Raw genomic sequence first — 16,142 nt, forward strand, 5'->3', positions numbered from 1 at the left:
TTCTATTTTCATCGGCATTTTTGGTTTCTCCACATCCCAAGAGGGAAGAGACCTGGGTTGAGCCCTTGTGAATGTGGTGGCCATTTCCACTGCTTGTGCCGTGGTTAGATTATGGTGTTGTTTCAACCACCTTTGTGTGGCGAAGGGTAGGGCCTCCAAGAATTGTTCCAAGTAGACTCGGTCCATAATCTCCTCTTTTGTGCACACCGAGGGGGTTAACCATTTGTCGGCCGCCATCTTCAGCCGAACAAATAGGGTTTTTGGAGTTTCCCCCGGAACACCCCTCTCCTTCCTGAACCTAATTCGATAAGCCTCGGTATCAAGTCCCAAATGATCCAGGATTATTAGCTTAATGTCTTGATATGAAGTATCTCCCTTAGGATTGGCAACCTGGTAGGCAGCCTGGGCTTCCCCCACCAGTAAGGGGGCCAGAAAGAAAGGCCATTTAGCCACGGGCCAGCCACAGGCCCGGGCGACTCTCTCAAAATTGAGTAGGAACGAGTCCGGGTCCTCTCCCGGAATGTATTTCTGGAGTGACACTCCGCCTATGCTGTGGGGCACTGATCCCGTTGAAGAGGCCACCGTTGGTATCACTGGATCCAGGGCATGCGCCGTCACTGCAGCCTTCATGATCTCCCTGTCGGCATCCGCCGATTGGATCTGCTTTTCGACTATCCATTCCAGCCGCTCTTGACCCTTCGCTAGTCGTTGCAGGATTTCATCCATCTTGGTTATACAGATGGTCGGACTGCCCGCATTCTCCACCACTGTAATCGGCTGGACCGGGATAGGGAGGAGTCGAGTCTTGGTAGGTTTCAAATCAGGCTTTATTGAGCGATATAAACGGTCAGTACAAGTAGGGCGGGTGGTAGGTCGCCGCGGAGATCTACTCCTTTCTCTCCTGCTCTTCCCAATCACTCCTTCTTCCCGTCGAAGACTGATCCCTCGTCGTAGACTTCTGCCGGTCTCCGTCGTCCCAGCCTCCACCGAAGGAGAGAAGCAAGACAGAGGAAAGTATCAGGACAGGGTTGTGCTTTATACCATATCAGGGTAGGGGGTGAGGAATCACACGGTGCAACTGTTTACCCAACGTGTCAGTGAGTGAAGTGCACAGGGCTTTATTCAAAGGGACCGGGGCTCCCACGGCGTCTATTCCACACCCACCCCGCAACCTTGTTACGCACCTCTGTGAGCCACGCCCCTCCGGGGGAGTGGCTGGGCGAAGCGTGGGGTCGTTGGCCTCCGGGCTCTGTGGATCTCGCCGGTCTCCTTAGGAACCACCGGGGTCTTGTTCCGTCCGTCGCCGGCTCTCTCGGTCCTGGATTCCCTGGCGAAGATACCTCGGGTCCGGTCTCAGCTCCCGCCTCCTTAGTCCCTCCCGCGAAGTCTCCGTCTTCGTCCTCGGATGCAGATGTAACTCGTCCGGGACCCGTCGCTGCAGCCGTCCTTGGTTCGCCTTCTCCTTGCCCTCCGTTGTCCTCACGATACCTCGCCTTCTCTCCGCTCTCGCCTCTCAAATCTCCACTGCTCCACGCCTCACCGCCTCTCCAATCCACTCTGACCGCTCCTCCGGTGTATAGACACACCTGGTCTTGGGGATGGGAGTCTTTTATGTCCGGTATAGGCTCCTCCTTCTCCTTCATCATACCTGTCCAGTTAAAGGGACCATGTTCCCATTCTTCCTCGTCGCAGCTGTAGGTTTCCTCCACTTTGTGCCATGTAGGTTCGTTCGCTGCCTGGGGAGATAAGAGGGGGGGGTCACACGTTATAAGTTCACTCCCGCCGGCCGGGGTCAAGGGCCCCGTCTCCTCGCTACACAGGCATAATGGCATTGCACATTACGCCTAACTCACAATTTGGCCTAACCATTATAAATACAGTAGGCCATCTCTCACTAGTCTAATTACATTAGACTCTGCCTCCTAAGAATAAATTACATTTAGGGGCATAACTCACAGTGAAGTAAACTCTCACGAACATAAACCTACATAGGTAAAATAACCTCATAATCATAGTACCATCACATTGCGCAAAAATCACATTAGGCAATTACCATTATAAACATAGTAAAATCACATTGTGCAAAAATCACATTAGGGCCTTGCGCCCTACTCACATACCAGCCCCCTGGCCAACAGGCCATCCCAAGAAGGGGCTCAAATGCCCTGTGTCCAGAATGTCAGGGCGCGCTGCCACGCAGCGCCAGTCAGGGGTGCGCCACCGGCGCAAACCTAAACGTTGCAGATGCCCACTAATTGCTGGCCAGCTGGGAACAGTAACAGGGCCTAAACGTTGCAGCTGGCACTAAGTGCTGTGCAGCTGCGAGAGGCCTGGCACCACTGTGCCACCTCTGCCCCTCTCAAGGACTCTCAAATTGCGCCTAAACGGTGCAGCTGCCCACTAATTGCTGGGCAGCTGGGAAACAACAAAACTGCGACAGGGCCCTCACTGACCCTAAAACAGAACTGTGCCCAAACGTTGGAGCCACACAGGCTCTACATTAAAGGTGCTCCACAGAGCCATCTGGCTCTGGAAACTAATGGGGGTGGGGCAGCCACCTCGGCTCCCTAAATAAACATGCCCCCATACGTGGGAGCCACGGGGCTCAGGGGCCATCTACAAACCGTTGGGGTGGCCCACTGACATCCGGGGCTGCCCTGAATGCTTCCTTCGTTGGAGTCTCTCTCAGGGGAACTCAAAATCTCTAAAATGCCCCCGGAGCCCCTCGAGCTTACAAAACAACTTGCCCTTCTTCGGAGCGCACTGGCTCCCAAAACAAGACAGGACCCCATGGTGGAACCACTCGGGGCTCTTGATGTCAGTGAGGCCTTTTGGGGAGCGGCCCGCTGCACAGACGGGGCTGCTCCTAGCACGGTCGGTCGCAGTGCCTCACTCAGACACTTACACCCACGCCCGGAGCTTCCCCCCACAGCCCCTCACTTACCGGGCTGCTCGCTGGCTGGGGCTCCTCCGGGCAGCAGTTTCTTCCATGGCGACAGCAAGCAGGGCTCTATCACTCTCTAGAGCCTCGCTGACGTCGGAGGCCTCATTCTCTCTCTCGGCAGCCGCATCTCCTGTCTCCTTTGGGCAGCGCGGGGCTCTCCTCCACCACCGGAGCCCCGCCAGCACCCACGGCCGCCATGATCCTTCTTTTCACGCCGCACAGCTTCACGTCCTGCCACGGCCCCGCCCCTGTCACAGGCCGGATTGCCTGACTTACGGGTGGCCGCAGCTGGACGAACTCGGGCATAATGAATTCCCCCAAAATCAGAGGCACATCGCGTGGTGGGCACCCGCTCTATTTTTTAAATAAAAACAGCATCCAGAATCGGGGTAGGCACCCGGATTATAAATCATTAAAGAAGCGGGGTGACACCTGCAATGAGCCCACAAGGAGAGGGGGATTCCCTCAGCCAGGGCTACAGCGCCACGCTGCTCAGCCCCCAGGCTCTCTCTTTTCCAGGGAAATTAAATCAAAGCGCCCAGGCCCAAAAATAAGGCACAGGAAGGCTGGAATAAGCCTTGGTAAAATCCCAAAATGGAGGCAATAGATCCCAGAAACCTTGGAGCCTCAAGGTGGAGCACAACAGCTCCCAGCATAGGGAGAAGTCCTCCAGCATCCAGGGACAGGGCATCCAGGGGCTGGGCAGGGGCCAGGGAGGCAAGCCTTCCCCTGGGCCGAAGCAGCAGCACGCCCCTGGTAGATTTCAGTCAGAAACAAGGACATCTTTCAAGAGGTCACTGCCTCTTTTTAATCACAAAATCCTTTGTCTAGCAGGGTGCAGGCAATGTGAGAACCAGCTACAACTGGTTATGGGAAACTCCTTTCACTGGCCAGGCTAGAGACATCAGACGCACCACAGGGGGTGGAGCCAGCATTGGTGAGGGAAAACCCAGCCCGATTCAGGTCCCAAGTGTACCCCTCCCTCAAATCAGCATGCTAATCTCTCCATTCACCACTGGGGCAGACCCATCATGACTCCTGGAGCCAGGCTCACCAGCCAGCTCCAGCCAATCACACGCCAGACACAAATTACACAAACATGCCAACTTCTGGAAGTGGCACTTCCACACTAGACACAATCATGCCGCATACATCATTGCGCAGAATTCAATCTCACAAGTTCGCACATACCAAACTCGACCCTGCACTCCCCACACATCAGGAACTACCATGGTCACACATATTCCCCATGCATTCCTATGGGAGGGCAGGTCACTTGTGGAACATGAGCCCATAATTCTATCGATGCCCAGGCCGCTGGCGCAAACCGCCTCTTAGTTCCCATGTTGAATAATTACCAAATAAAGAGACGGGCGCTGGAAGCAGGAATCAAGAACAGAGTTTAATTCTCATGAGGAGAGCCAGTCATTTCGGACACGAAACACAGTGTCTTTCGGGAGGTGCTCTAACAAGTGAGCTGAGACTCTTGCTTTTATACCTTACAAAACACTTGATAGTACAATCAGGACAGTGTGACGCAAAAGAAAGACATCCCTATAATCCTCGTGTCAATCCTACCCCACATATGTTCACAATGGGGACCCTTGACCTGCTGATAAGAGGGGAGGGCAATCACGCAGTCGAGTGTTCCGTAGGATGTGTACGCCTGATCATAGCCCAGGGGGTGGGGTGGCTAGGATCAATAGTGGTTCCTTTGAAGAGGAGTGACTTCATACAATAAGGGCAGTAAATGGTATCTCCTGGCTCAGGCGATGGCCTCGGACATGTGTGGTCAGCCGGACTCGGGGGAAGGGGTCATCAAAGGAGTGGTATTCATGCCGCGTGGGCAATCGAGCGCGGAGGGAAGGCTTGTCAACAGAGGGGCATTCATGGAAGGAAAGGAGGTGTTGGTCAGGCGCGGTCGTGACCCTCAAGGACAGGGCCTTGCAGAAGAAGAAGAAGGTTTATGACTTGCCCATGTGAGGAGAAGGGAGGGGTAGCCAGGGTGGACACAGGGACGGAGTCACACAGAGAGAGAGAGAGAGATCTGATGACCCGTACATGAGAGAGCGGGGGCAGTCAGGTGCAGCTGGGGAGGGCTACGTCAGCCAAGGCGAAGGATGCCTCTTCAAGAGGGAATGGGGGGTTTTGTGCGGGTCAAGCAGGAGAGTTGCCTTTCACAGCAGGGTCGCGCAGAGGGAGAGGGTTTCATGGTCTATGCATGAGAGAGGGGGTTTAAGATACGCGCAGGAGAGAAGCCGGGGATTCCAATGGGAAAAAGGCCATGGTGCCTAGAATGGCTCTACATATGCATATGGGTACGGGCTCTTACTGGCAGGGTGATACAGTCAATAATTTACAGTATCCATGGTGCTCACAGGGAGAGGAGTGGGAGAAGAAGGGGAATGAATGCTGTCTATGTACATCAATTTCTTCAACTTTCACAGTCGCCCCTTTTTACATAACAGCAGTCATTTTTGCAATTGATGGGTTTACAGGTAGACAGGCATCGTTGATGAATTAGCATTTTGTCGATACTAACATTTAGCGTACAATCATAGACAGTCGAGGTGATGGGCAGAATGCAGCACATAGGAAATTGCATTTTCGTTGTGTTCCTGACAATTAAACGCACTATATAGTATAAATCCTTCTAACTTAAAAAATGTGACCAATGAACAGCTTTGACCAGGTAGTTGAGAGCGGAATTCAGTTCAATACACAAGATTTCTTCGTCACAGTGTCTTTTTATCATTGAGCCATCACTGGTAGGCTCTAGTCCGTGTACTTTCGTTGGCGCTGTTGAGCACCGGCGGGGGAGCTATAGGTCCAGCTCGGTTCTATCCTTACGCGTTGCAGGGTGCGGTCAGTCCTCTGCTGTTAGACCACAGTCCTGTTCCCTAAACAATCCGTTTGGCGGCGCCTTATGCTCGGCACCTATATTTCTGTGGCAACACCCTATTCCCATATGAAGGCAGTTCTTCCCTTTGGCAAAAAGTCACGTGGAAAAGAGGGTGAGTGTGGTTCAAATAGTCGATAGGAGAGAGGGCGGAGTTGGGTCAGAGTTCCTGGGACACACAAAAGGGACCAAGGGAGCAAAGGATAACAAGCAGGCAGGCCCATCAATCGAGCCCAAAGAAGGGGGACGGAGACTCCAGGCACACGTGGGTTAGCAGACGGAGGGCTTCAAGGCGGCCCATTATTTTTCATTTTCCACGTTGAAATTGCGGTCTCGTCCCGTATCCTGTTGCTCTGCGGCTCCACCTTTGGTCGAGGTCACACGTGTCCCAAGATCTGCAGTCAGGCTGTACGTCGCATCCGACCCATCTCCTTCGGTGATCGTGAATCTTTGAATAGGTACAAGACAAGGTTTTAGAGAAATGGCAAAAGAAGATATCTACGCATGTGAATTCCTCCCTCAATTCTACGCATTTGGGAGATACGCTCATTGGTCACAGTCAGAGGTCCATTACCAAGCAGTGCATGTGTCAGCATTCCTACTGAGTTCATGGCAGGTTTATTCATCGTCCTATTTATAACTCAAGTGAGGGTAAATGATATTCCCATCAACTGTGCATTTCATCGTATTCAACATTACGGAGCATTTCACTTCAGGACTGGCTAATCCTTTCAAACAGGGCGGGGGTGCCATCATCGAGAGTCAGGCAGAACAAGGTTTTCCCGAGGGTCAACAGTTACTCATGGTCATCATGTTTATATCCGGGACAGCAACTGGGGTCTATCAAAATGGGGCGGGGATGCTTCGGGCGCTCGCGCTTGGGTGCAAAAGGGGGTGGGGCAATCTGGGCATTGGGGGTCAATCTAGACGTTGGCGTTCGTCTCTGAGGAACAGACATAAGGTGCCATTGACATACAGTTCCCCTATAAATGGCCAGATTTGGGGGACTTTAGTTGTCTTACCTGTCCTTTCTTTTTCAGCCAATTCAAGTTCATTCATTTTGCAGAAAGGAGAGGCAGTAATATGGCGAGATACAATCATTTTAGTTTCGGTCAATTTCGTTGAACACCTTCGCGTTCAATATGTATCAAATCAGACTGGTGCCGGTGGGGCACAATTTTACCAAAAAGAGGGAGAGAAAATAGGGAGACTCTCATAGAGAGTGAGAGTCGTCCGCAATCTAAACGAGCCATTCGGTACACGTATGACATGTAGAGAGAGAGAGAGAGAGAGAGAGAGAGAGAGAGAGATAAGGGGGTGGTGAGAGAGAGAGAGAGAGAGAGAGAGAGACGTGTACGAAAATAGGTCATTTAGTGCGCTCACAACACAGAACAGCAAAGGTCAGGTAACACACAGATACAGACAGAGGGAAGACATAAATCCGTACATTACACACACACACAAACTCAGACAAGGAAGACAGCACCTGCATTACACATGTACAAGACATTCACGACAAGACAGGAAACAATTGTTAGCCAACAAGATTTGTTTTATATCCTACGTATCTTTACTATCCTATTTATCTATGTGCTTAGCTCTTTTTACCCTTCCCTCCTTTTTCTTCTCGCTTGTCACGTCTGCGAGCGTTCCCAATTACCAATACTCACACCTCGGTTGGTCGATCAGAAATTAACCTGGTCGTGCTAGTTACCCATGGTTGGATCTTAAACCATTTTCAGTTCCTTCCTTTGGTGGGAAGTTCTCCAGGCTGAGGCAACGGCAAGTATTGATCGGGAGAACAGTCGGACAGCTTGGCTATATCTATAAGAGTGTGAGAAAGGGGGGGTAGTGCATTTTGAACATCAGCAATATTTCTAACTTCCCAGACGGGTGGTGCCGTGGCAACCCTTACCCGTATATTTTTCTTTCCCTACCTAGTCAAACGTCCAGTTACATTATTTAACGCGTCCTTTCTAGTCAATTTTTCGTCATTCAGTACCTGTCCAGTTTCTATGTCAGTCCATCCTCCCAGTCGCTATGTTCTAAGGAGGAACAGTCATGTTTAAGTCTACGTCTTTAAAAAACTTATCGTTATGAGGACTACACACTTATCCCCTCTTTCCCTTTTCGTCGGTGGTCCGACCATCGCTCTTCCATACTTCAGTCGACGTTCTGACGTGACCTGCAGAAGGGAGGAGAAAGAAGGGGTGGGGGGCAGTATTCAAAGTACATCAGCATGCAGTAGTCCGAAAAACGTTTTACCTACCACATACTCGACCTATCTCCACGTACTGCATTTCTTTACCATCTCGGCGTTTAAGCCCAGAGGGACCAGTAATGTCAGATAGATAACCATTGACGATCTGCGTATCTACATGAGTTACTTGGTCGCAACCCTCTTCGTCGGGTGCAAGGGTGACGGTCAGGTGGCATTTCCGTGGTGTCGTTTTAAGGGTGTCTAAAACACCTTTCTGGCTGCCTGTGACACATAATGTAGCTGCTAAATATCTGATCCTTTTTAACCTTCAGTTTTCATCATACTTATTCTTCGCTCATAGTAGAAAGATATCCAAAACTCATTAATGCAACTGCTACAACCATGCTTTCTTTTTCAAAATACTTTTAATAAAAAGTGTTGAGGTACAAATACAGGCCTACAACTCAGTGGGCCGGCTACGAAGCAGATTGAAACTGTACATAAGAAGAACGAAGCTGGTGGCAGTTCATTGCATAAAGTGCAGCAGTGCAATAAAATCGTATTAAACTTCCCTACAGAGCAAGCATGATGCATGTCAGTAATTCATCTTTAATAAATTCATAAATTCATTATCCAATGTTCATTCATTACCTAAATTACACCAATTCATTTTCCAAATCATAATCAGTACCCACCCTAAGTCAGTTCATTGTCCAAGCACATACTCAATATCCTTCGTATCTACTTCCATTATCCAAGAAAACTACATACATATCTCGGGGCAAAAAGCTGCGTGGTCAGGGTGCAACAAAGTTTATTCAAAACGTCTCATTTTGTGTCGGCGCCATTTTGGGTGGGGTCAGGCGAATTCCAGCACAGTCAGAACGTCTCCAATGACTCGTGGTTGGACCGGAGCCTTCCGTTGGAAGTTCAAAAAGTTTTGAATCATGTGGTTAACAGTTCTAACAATATGGACCATTAGTCAAAGAGTGGGGAGGGCGGCAACAATTTTCCTACCGGGTCATTCTGGTGTTCCACCGGAACTGAACAAGTCTATGCCGTGGCTGCATTTTAGCCATTTCCAATCCGAGGCTGGCGTCGGCAGGAGTTGCACCGATGTCGTGGTTCCCAGTGAAGGGGGCGGGGGCGCCCATGCGGAGGGATCGGGGTGCCCCCCGGCTCTTATAGAATCTTCAAGGTTGAGGAGAGAAGGCATGGAGCGTGTGCCCGTCCTGGGCAGAAGACCGCTTTTTGATGTTGACCCTCTTTAAGTAAGAGCATTGGGGTGTCGCTGGAAGCCTCCACCTGGAGGGAGGTGGGGGAGGCTCGTTCGCGCCGCCTCCCCCTTCCAGCGACCCCGCGCCGTTCCTCGGCTCCGTCGCTTCGACATTGGCCGTGCTGGCTATTGAAGATGGGGGGGTGGTCGGCGGCTGAGGCAAGACAGCCCCCCCTTTTCTCTTGACATGTGGCGGGACTACCTGGAACTGTCCAGGCGTCGACATGTGGCGGGACTACCTGTAACTATGCAGGCGATGGCATGTGACGGGACTACTTGCAACTGTCAGGCGTTGGGTGTAGTTGCGGCCATTATAGCACAAAGAAATGCCGCCATCCTTGCCTTGGCTTCGCCCATCAACGAAAGCCGGATCGGGTGAGAGAGAGGGGTGGTCGGTGGCCGAGGCAAGACAGCCCCCTCTCTCCCCGCGGCCTGCAGGGCGGCAGAAGAGAAGAGATGGAGAGGTCCTTGTCATTCTTTGGACCGCCTGCCCAACATCATCTCCTACTGACCGTGGCCAGGCGGGCCCCTCGTGCCTCGAGGCCTCGCCTTCCGGATGGGCGTAACCGCGGACCTGTTGCATTTCGGGAGCTTCCGGAATGGGGGTAGGTACCTATTGAATTGTTTCTATTTCATGTGACCGTTATTTTGGGCGTGGCGGGCAATGAGGCAGACATGTTGGGAGCAGGAATAGGCAGTAGAGCCTAGCTATCTTGTGGCTATTTTTGCTGCCAAACTTTTCGCCATTTTATATTTCTTATTACGAACTATTTCTAATGTTTCTTATTTTTAGTGAAGTCAAAAGCTCATCAGGGGGTTACTGACTTAGCCTGATTTCTTTTTATTTTTCTTTCTCTTCCTTAGCGTGTTTCGAGCTAAAGTTTTCTGTTAGTAGGGAACGGTGATCACTTCATATTTTTATGTGTCCTTTTCACTAGGGGGTACTTCTGGACGGACCAGACGAGTTCCCTCCAATAAATGGTCCGGGGTGGAACGAGATTATCGATCAAAAAGGGGAACATATATTCCTTCATTAGGGTATCATCCTGGACAGACCGAGCGATGTACTTCCATTTACTAGGGTAGCCTCCTGGACGGACCAGATGGTCTACTTCCACTAAATGGCCCATGAGCGGGGAGCATATGTCCTCCATAAGGGTAGTCTTCTGGGCGGACCATGCGAGCTACCCCCCAAATAACCAAACAGTGGGGAGTGGGTAGGACTGACGAATTCACAAAGGGGCATAACCTACCCTTTACTACTTGCAAAGACTAGATAGAATATTTCTACTCCACGTTGTTTGCAGGCAGAAAATACCTCAAACGAAACAATTCCTGGAACAACAATGTCCAGGCAACCAACCAATCAGTGGGGAGAAAAACAGGCATGACGGATTACAACGGGGACAAACGTCTGCATTACCTGCCCTTCGCTATCCAGAAAGGAAGACAGAATATTTCTACTCGTCTCAGTTTGTAGACAGGGAAGATCTCAAAGAGCAACAATCAATTATTAATCGATTTCAAACAATCCAGTGGGGAGAAAAGTAGGCATGACGGATTACAACGGGGACAAAAGTCTGCATTACCTACCCTTCTCTATCTGCAAAGAGGGACGACGTTCCTATTCGCCGCTGTTTGCAAACAGAGAATGTCTCGTTCTCAAAAGAGAACCAATATGTCAAGTAGCATTCAAAGCTAAATGAACCAATACCAACAATATCAGTATACAAATACCGATTTCAATACAAACAATCAATCAATCAGGTGGATAGAACCACCCTACCAATCAGGCGTAAAAACACCCTACTTAATCTTACCCGGACCGGACCATACGGACAGTTCTTCGACTCCCTCCTCCAGTGCCCGATCGTTCTCTTACTCCATGTAGCATTCCTGTGGGATTCCAGTCAGGACAATAGGTCTCTCAAGAGAGGTCCGTTCAGAATTGGTGAAGTTCTTTCGATCGGCAGCCGGGCGAGGGCCCTCTCAAGGCAGGCATACCCCGATCATTTAGATGTTCACTTCTTCGTATGGATCTCTCTTACCGAACCTTATGTCACTGATGGACCCCGCGTTGGGACGCCAATTGTGGAACATGAGCCCATAATTCTATCGATGCCCAGGCCGCTGGCGCAAACCGCCTCTTAGTTCCCATGTTGAATAATTACCAAATAAAGAGACGGGCGCTGGAAGCAGGAATCAAGAACAGAGTTTAATTCTCATGAGGAGAGCCAGTCATTTCGGACACGAAACACAGTGTCTTTCGGGAGGTGCTCTAACAAGTGAGCTGAGACTCTTGCTTTTATACCTTACAAAACACTTGATAGTACAATCAGGACAGTGTGACGCAAAAGAAAGACATCCCTATAATCCTCCTGTCAATCCTACCCCACATATGTTCACAATGGGGACCCTTGACCTGCTGATAAGAGGGGAGGGCAATCACGCAGTCGAGTGTTCCGTAGGATGTGTACGCCTGATCATAGCCCAGGGGGTGGGGTGGCTAGGATCAATAGTGGTTCCTTTGAAGAGGAGTGACTTCATACAATAAGGGCAGTAAATGGTATCTCCTGGCTCAGGCGATGGCCTCGGACATGTGTGGTCAGCCGGACTCGGGGGAAGGGGTCATCAAAGGAGTGGTATTCATGCCGCGTGGGCAATCGAGCGCGGAGGGAAGGCTTGTCAACAGAGGGGCATTCATGGAAGGAAAGGAGGTGTTGGTCAGGCGCGGTCGTGACCCTCAAGGACAGGGCCTTGCAGAAGAAGAAGAAGGTTTATGACTTGCCCATGTGAGGAGAAGGGAGGGGTAGCCAGGGTGGACACAGGGACGGAGTCACACAGAGAGAGAGAGAGAGATCTGATGACCCGTACATGAGAGAGCGGGGGCAGTCAGGTGCAGCTGGGGAGGGCTACGTCAGCCAAGGCGAAGGATGCCTCTTCAAGAGGGAATGGGGGGTTTTGTGCGGGTCAAGCAGGAGAGTTGCCTTTCACAGCAGGGTCGCGCAGAGGGAGAGGGTTTCATGGTCTATGCATGAGAGAGGGGGTTTAAGATACGCGCAGGAGAGAAGCCGGGGATTCCAATGGGAAAAAGGCCATGGTGCCTAGAATGGCTGTACATATGCATATGGGTACGGGCTCTTACTGGCAGGGTGATACAGTCAATAATTTACAGTATCCATGGTGCTCACAGGGAGAGGAGTGGGAGAAGAAGGGGAATGAATGCTGTCTATGTACATCAATTTCTTCAACTTTCACACACTCACCACACACACAGAGAGCACACTCACTTTACACTGGACCACAGTGAAAAAGTGCGCAGAGACCTAAAATCACCAACACCAGGTTACAGAAACAGGCTAGGCAAAAGCAAAAAGTTTTGGGGTGAACCTGCCAAAAAGGGCCGGGTCCAACAGGAGGGCTAGCAGTATGAGTCAAAAACGAACCAGGGGCCAAAGTAAAGTTTTTAATGTTGACTCCTGAGACATCCTGGCACTGGAGCTCACTTTCTATAGTGGACAGAAAATAAGGATCTTTAATGTATACAACAGGGTCCTGCGGGAACAGGACGAACCTAACACACTTTGTATACTTGACCATGCTCTGTCTCGTTACTCAGACAATATCCCTACTCTAGTTGCAGGCGATTTTAATTGTTCATTTGAACTGCTTGCTTTGATTCCCATAGATCTGACTAGTGAGTGGGACAGGGAGTGGCAAATTCCACAATTAATTCTCCCCCCAGTGAGGTGGTCTAGGAGAGGTGCCCAGTTGTTAGCATTCACTATGCAGCATGGCATGAGAGCCACAAACGCACGGACAGTCTCTGATCAATCTGGTGACCCGACTTTTAACAGATCCGGGCATGAAAGTCGAATTGGCTATTGTCTGGTATCTTTCAGTTTCTGGCGTTTAGTCCAAGATATTGCAGTGACTGAGAGGGCAGACCCCGACCACAATGCTCTAATACTCACACTCACAAGGCAGGGCATTGCCGCGCCAGACCGTTGGGGATGCCAGATATAGGTGCCCTGTCAATCACAAATAACTAGAGAACAATTAGAAGGGACTATGTGGAGGGACACCCAGGGGCACTTGAGGCAGTTAAAAGCAAAGTATGCCTCCTAATGGAGGAGCTTGCAGAATATACCACTAACAATACTGTGGAGTCCTTGGGTCCTAAGCATGAGCTATTACGTGCAGAAATTAGGGAAATGCTAACCAACCCCTGTAAATCGCTGAACAAGGAAGGGAATCACATGCACCGGAAGCCGTTCCGTCAGGGCACTTGGTATAATAACAATTGCAGAAAATCAAAGGAAGCACTCATTCGGGCCATTAAGCAGAAACCATGTCACGAGATTCTGGTTTGCACGAGGCAATCATAGTCGGGCAATTGAGTCTGCTAAGAAAGAGTGTGAGGACACTTTGTGGACCTCCTTACAGAAGGCACTGATAGCTAAAGACACCAAGGGGCAGATTTACAAGTCCCTTGCGCCACTTTTGCGTCACTTTTAACATGGGAAAAGTGACGCAAAAGTGGCACAAGGGGCTTGTAAATACGCCTGCAAGAGTTTTTGGTGTAAAGCGGCATACTGGTTCAAGGGGAGTGAGAGGGCCTTAGTTTTTACAGTTCAAACAGAGGAATGGGTAGCGCATTTTAGTGCCCTATATTAATCTAGGGATAAGGATGACCAGGGAGAACTTTATGGGTGTGGGACACCACCAGCTGAAGAGGGAGGCAACCTTGTTTTTTCTATGAATGAAACGGAAACTACGATCTGGGCTTGCTTTCAGCTCGTGCACTTGGCCCAGATAGAATCCCCAGCGACCTATATAAAGAGGATATGGTACTCTGGGGATTCTATATTAACCTTATGACTAATTCAATTCTAGCAGGCACTCCTATTCCCCCTTCTTGGACCACTGCAGAGGTTGTTCACATATTTAAAAAGGGGGATAGAGCTAAGCCAGCTATAGGCCAAATAGCCTCATTGATTCCCTTCAGAAGATCTTTTGTAGGCAAATATTAGCTCAAATTCAGGACTGGATTCTCAAATACAATATTTTAGGTGATTTCCAAGTGGGATTTCGAGCAAAAATGAGTACTCTGGACCAAGCTTTTCGCTTTCTCTGCTTATATTGAAAGGAAGTATCTGTTAAGGGAGGTAAGCTCTATGTGGCTTTTGTTGATCTCCGGTCAGCTTTCGATCTGGTTCGGCGAGCTAGGCTTTGGAGCACTTTAAAGGATCAGGGCATACCGATGAATCTTTTAGACATTTTAATTAGATTACATCAATCCAACACAGCAGAAGTGAGGTGGGGAGTTAGGCAGGGATGTGTCCTCGACCCCACCCTCTTTACCCTTTTTAGGTCTCACCTATGCAGTGCGCATGCGCTGCGTAGGAAAAAGACCTTTAGCAATCGATTCTGTTTTGCTGCCAACAACGTACACGCATTGCATTGCTTTCAATGGCAATGCGTGCACGTTTTGCGATTACCTTGCGGGAGCAAGCTTTCAAACCATCTGTTTGTAATTAACAGATGGTTCCTGCTCACTCCTGCAAGGAAACAGGTGCAGGCCCCCTCCTTTCTCCACTCCCCCTGCTGCCTCCTCTCCTCGCGAATGTTTCTAATGGGTAATGTCAACAATCACTTCTCCCACTTGGCTCGGCTAATGTCAACAATTACTTCCCAGACCACACAGTGAGGTGACAGGACGGGTTCCGTGTTGCAGTCTTTCAACAGGCTACACTCAGGGTGTTCTCTGCACAGCCGGGGTACAGAGCTCCCCAAAACCCCCTTCTAACAAAGCGATACACACAGCCGCAATCTGCAGACTTCCCAGGAGATCCAAGGAAGGCACACCTGGGCCAGCGGACTCCTCCAGCTGGTGCAGGACAGACATGCCATCAGGTGCCAGCGCACTCACACACGCAGTCCGGCTTACCTTCGGCCCGCACTGTTCCGCTGCACCCTTGTGGGGGTTCGCCGCCAACAGGGACACCCTGCTGCACAAACACCATAAACTGAGAAGAACCCAACTTTCGGGCATGCTTCCCTTTCCCATACTTTTCTACACAACTCTTGTGCATGCCTCGTTGTCCCCCCACCTTCTTAAATTACTGCTTCATGCCATTAAATCTCGATTTACCCCCTCCACCTACCCCAGGAGCCCCCCACACCTTTCTGCTGTGGCTCCCTGTCGCGACGCCTCGCCAGTCCTGTAAACTTCATCCCCAATATACATTATGTAAAGTGCTCTGACACCTTTGGGTAATGTTCGCGCTATATAAAATATAAATGAATAAATACTTCTGGAACCACCACAAAACAAACATAATAAACCCTGGTCAGTTGCTTTGCTCTGCACCACTCTTCTTTAAAATGTTATTCACACTTGTATTTTTCTTTGGCACCTTGGTTTATGTTTATTTCCGGGACATTTAAATAAATAAATACATATTTTTTCTTTGGCTACTGTATATTTGTACTTTTTCTCCCAGGTGCTTTCACCAGCACACTGTGCTTTTGTCTCCATGCGCTTTCTAGAATTTGCTTTGTCTAGGCTCTACTTCGGCCCATGCATATAGCGCTATTGTTAAAACACATTACAAAAGGGGGTGGTAATGGTCAGATGCTCCGTCCATTACCACCCCCTTTTGTACCGCTTTTGGCCGCCATAAGTGAGGCAGGGTATGCTCAGACGTGAGTCCCTTGCTCACTTTGCCACTGGATTCAAGCAAGCCGGGCTGAAGACGGCTGGAATGCCAGAAACCGGTCCTCGGAAGCTTGTTTCCGGTCCAGGAAAGGCATGGCTTGG

This window comes from Lissotriton vulgaris, chromosome 8 (genome assembly GCF_964263255.1).
Source record: "Lissotriton vulgaris chromosome 8, aLisVul1.2, whole genome shotgun sequence".
Taxonomy (NCBI): domain Eukaryota; kingdom Metazoa; phylum Chordata; class Amphibia; order Caudata; family Salamandridae; genus Lissotriton; species Lissotriton vulgaris.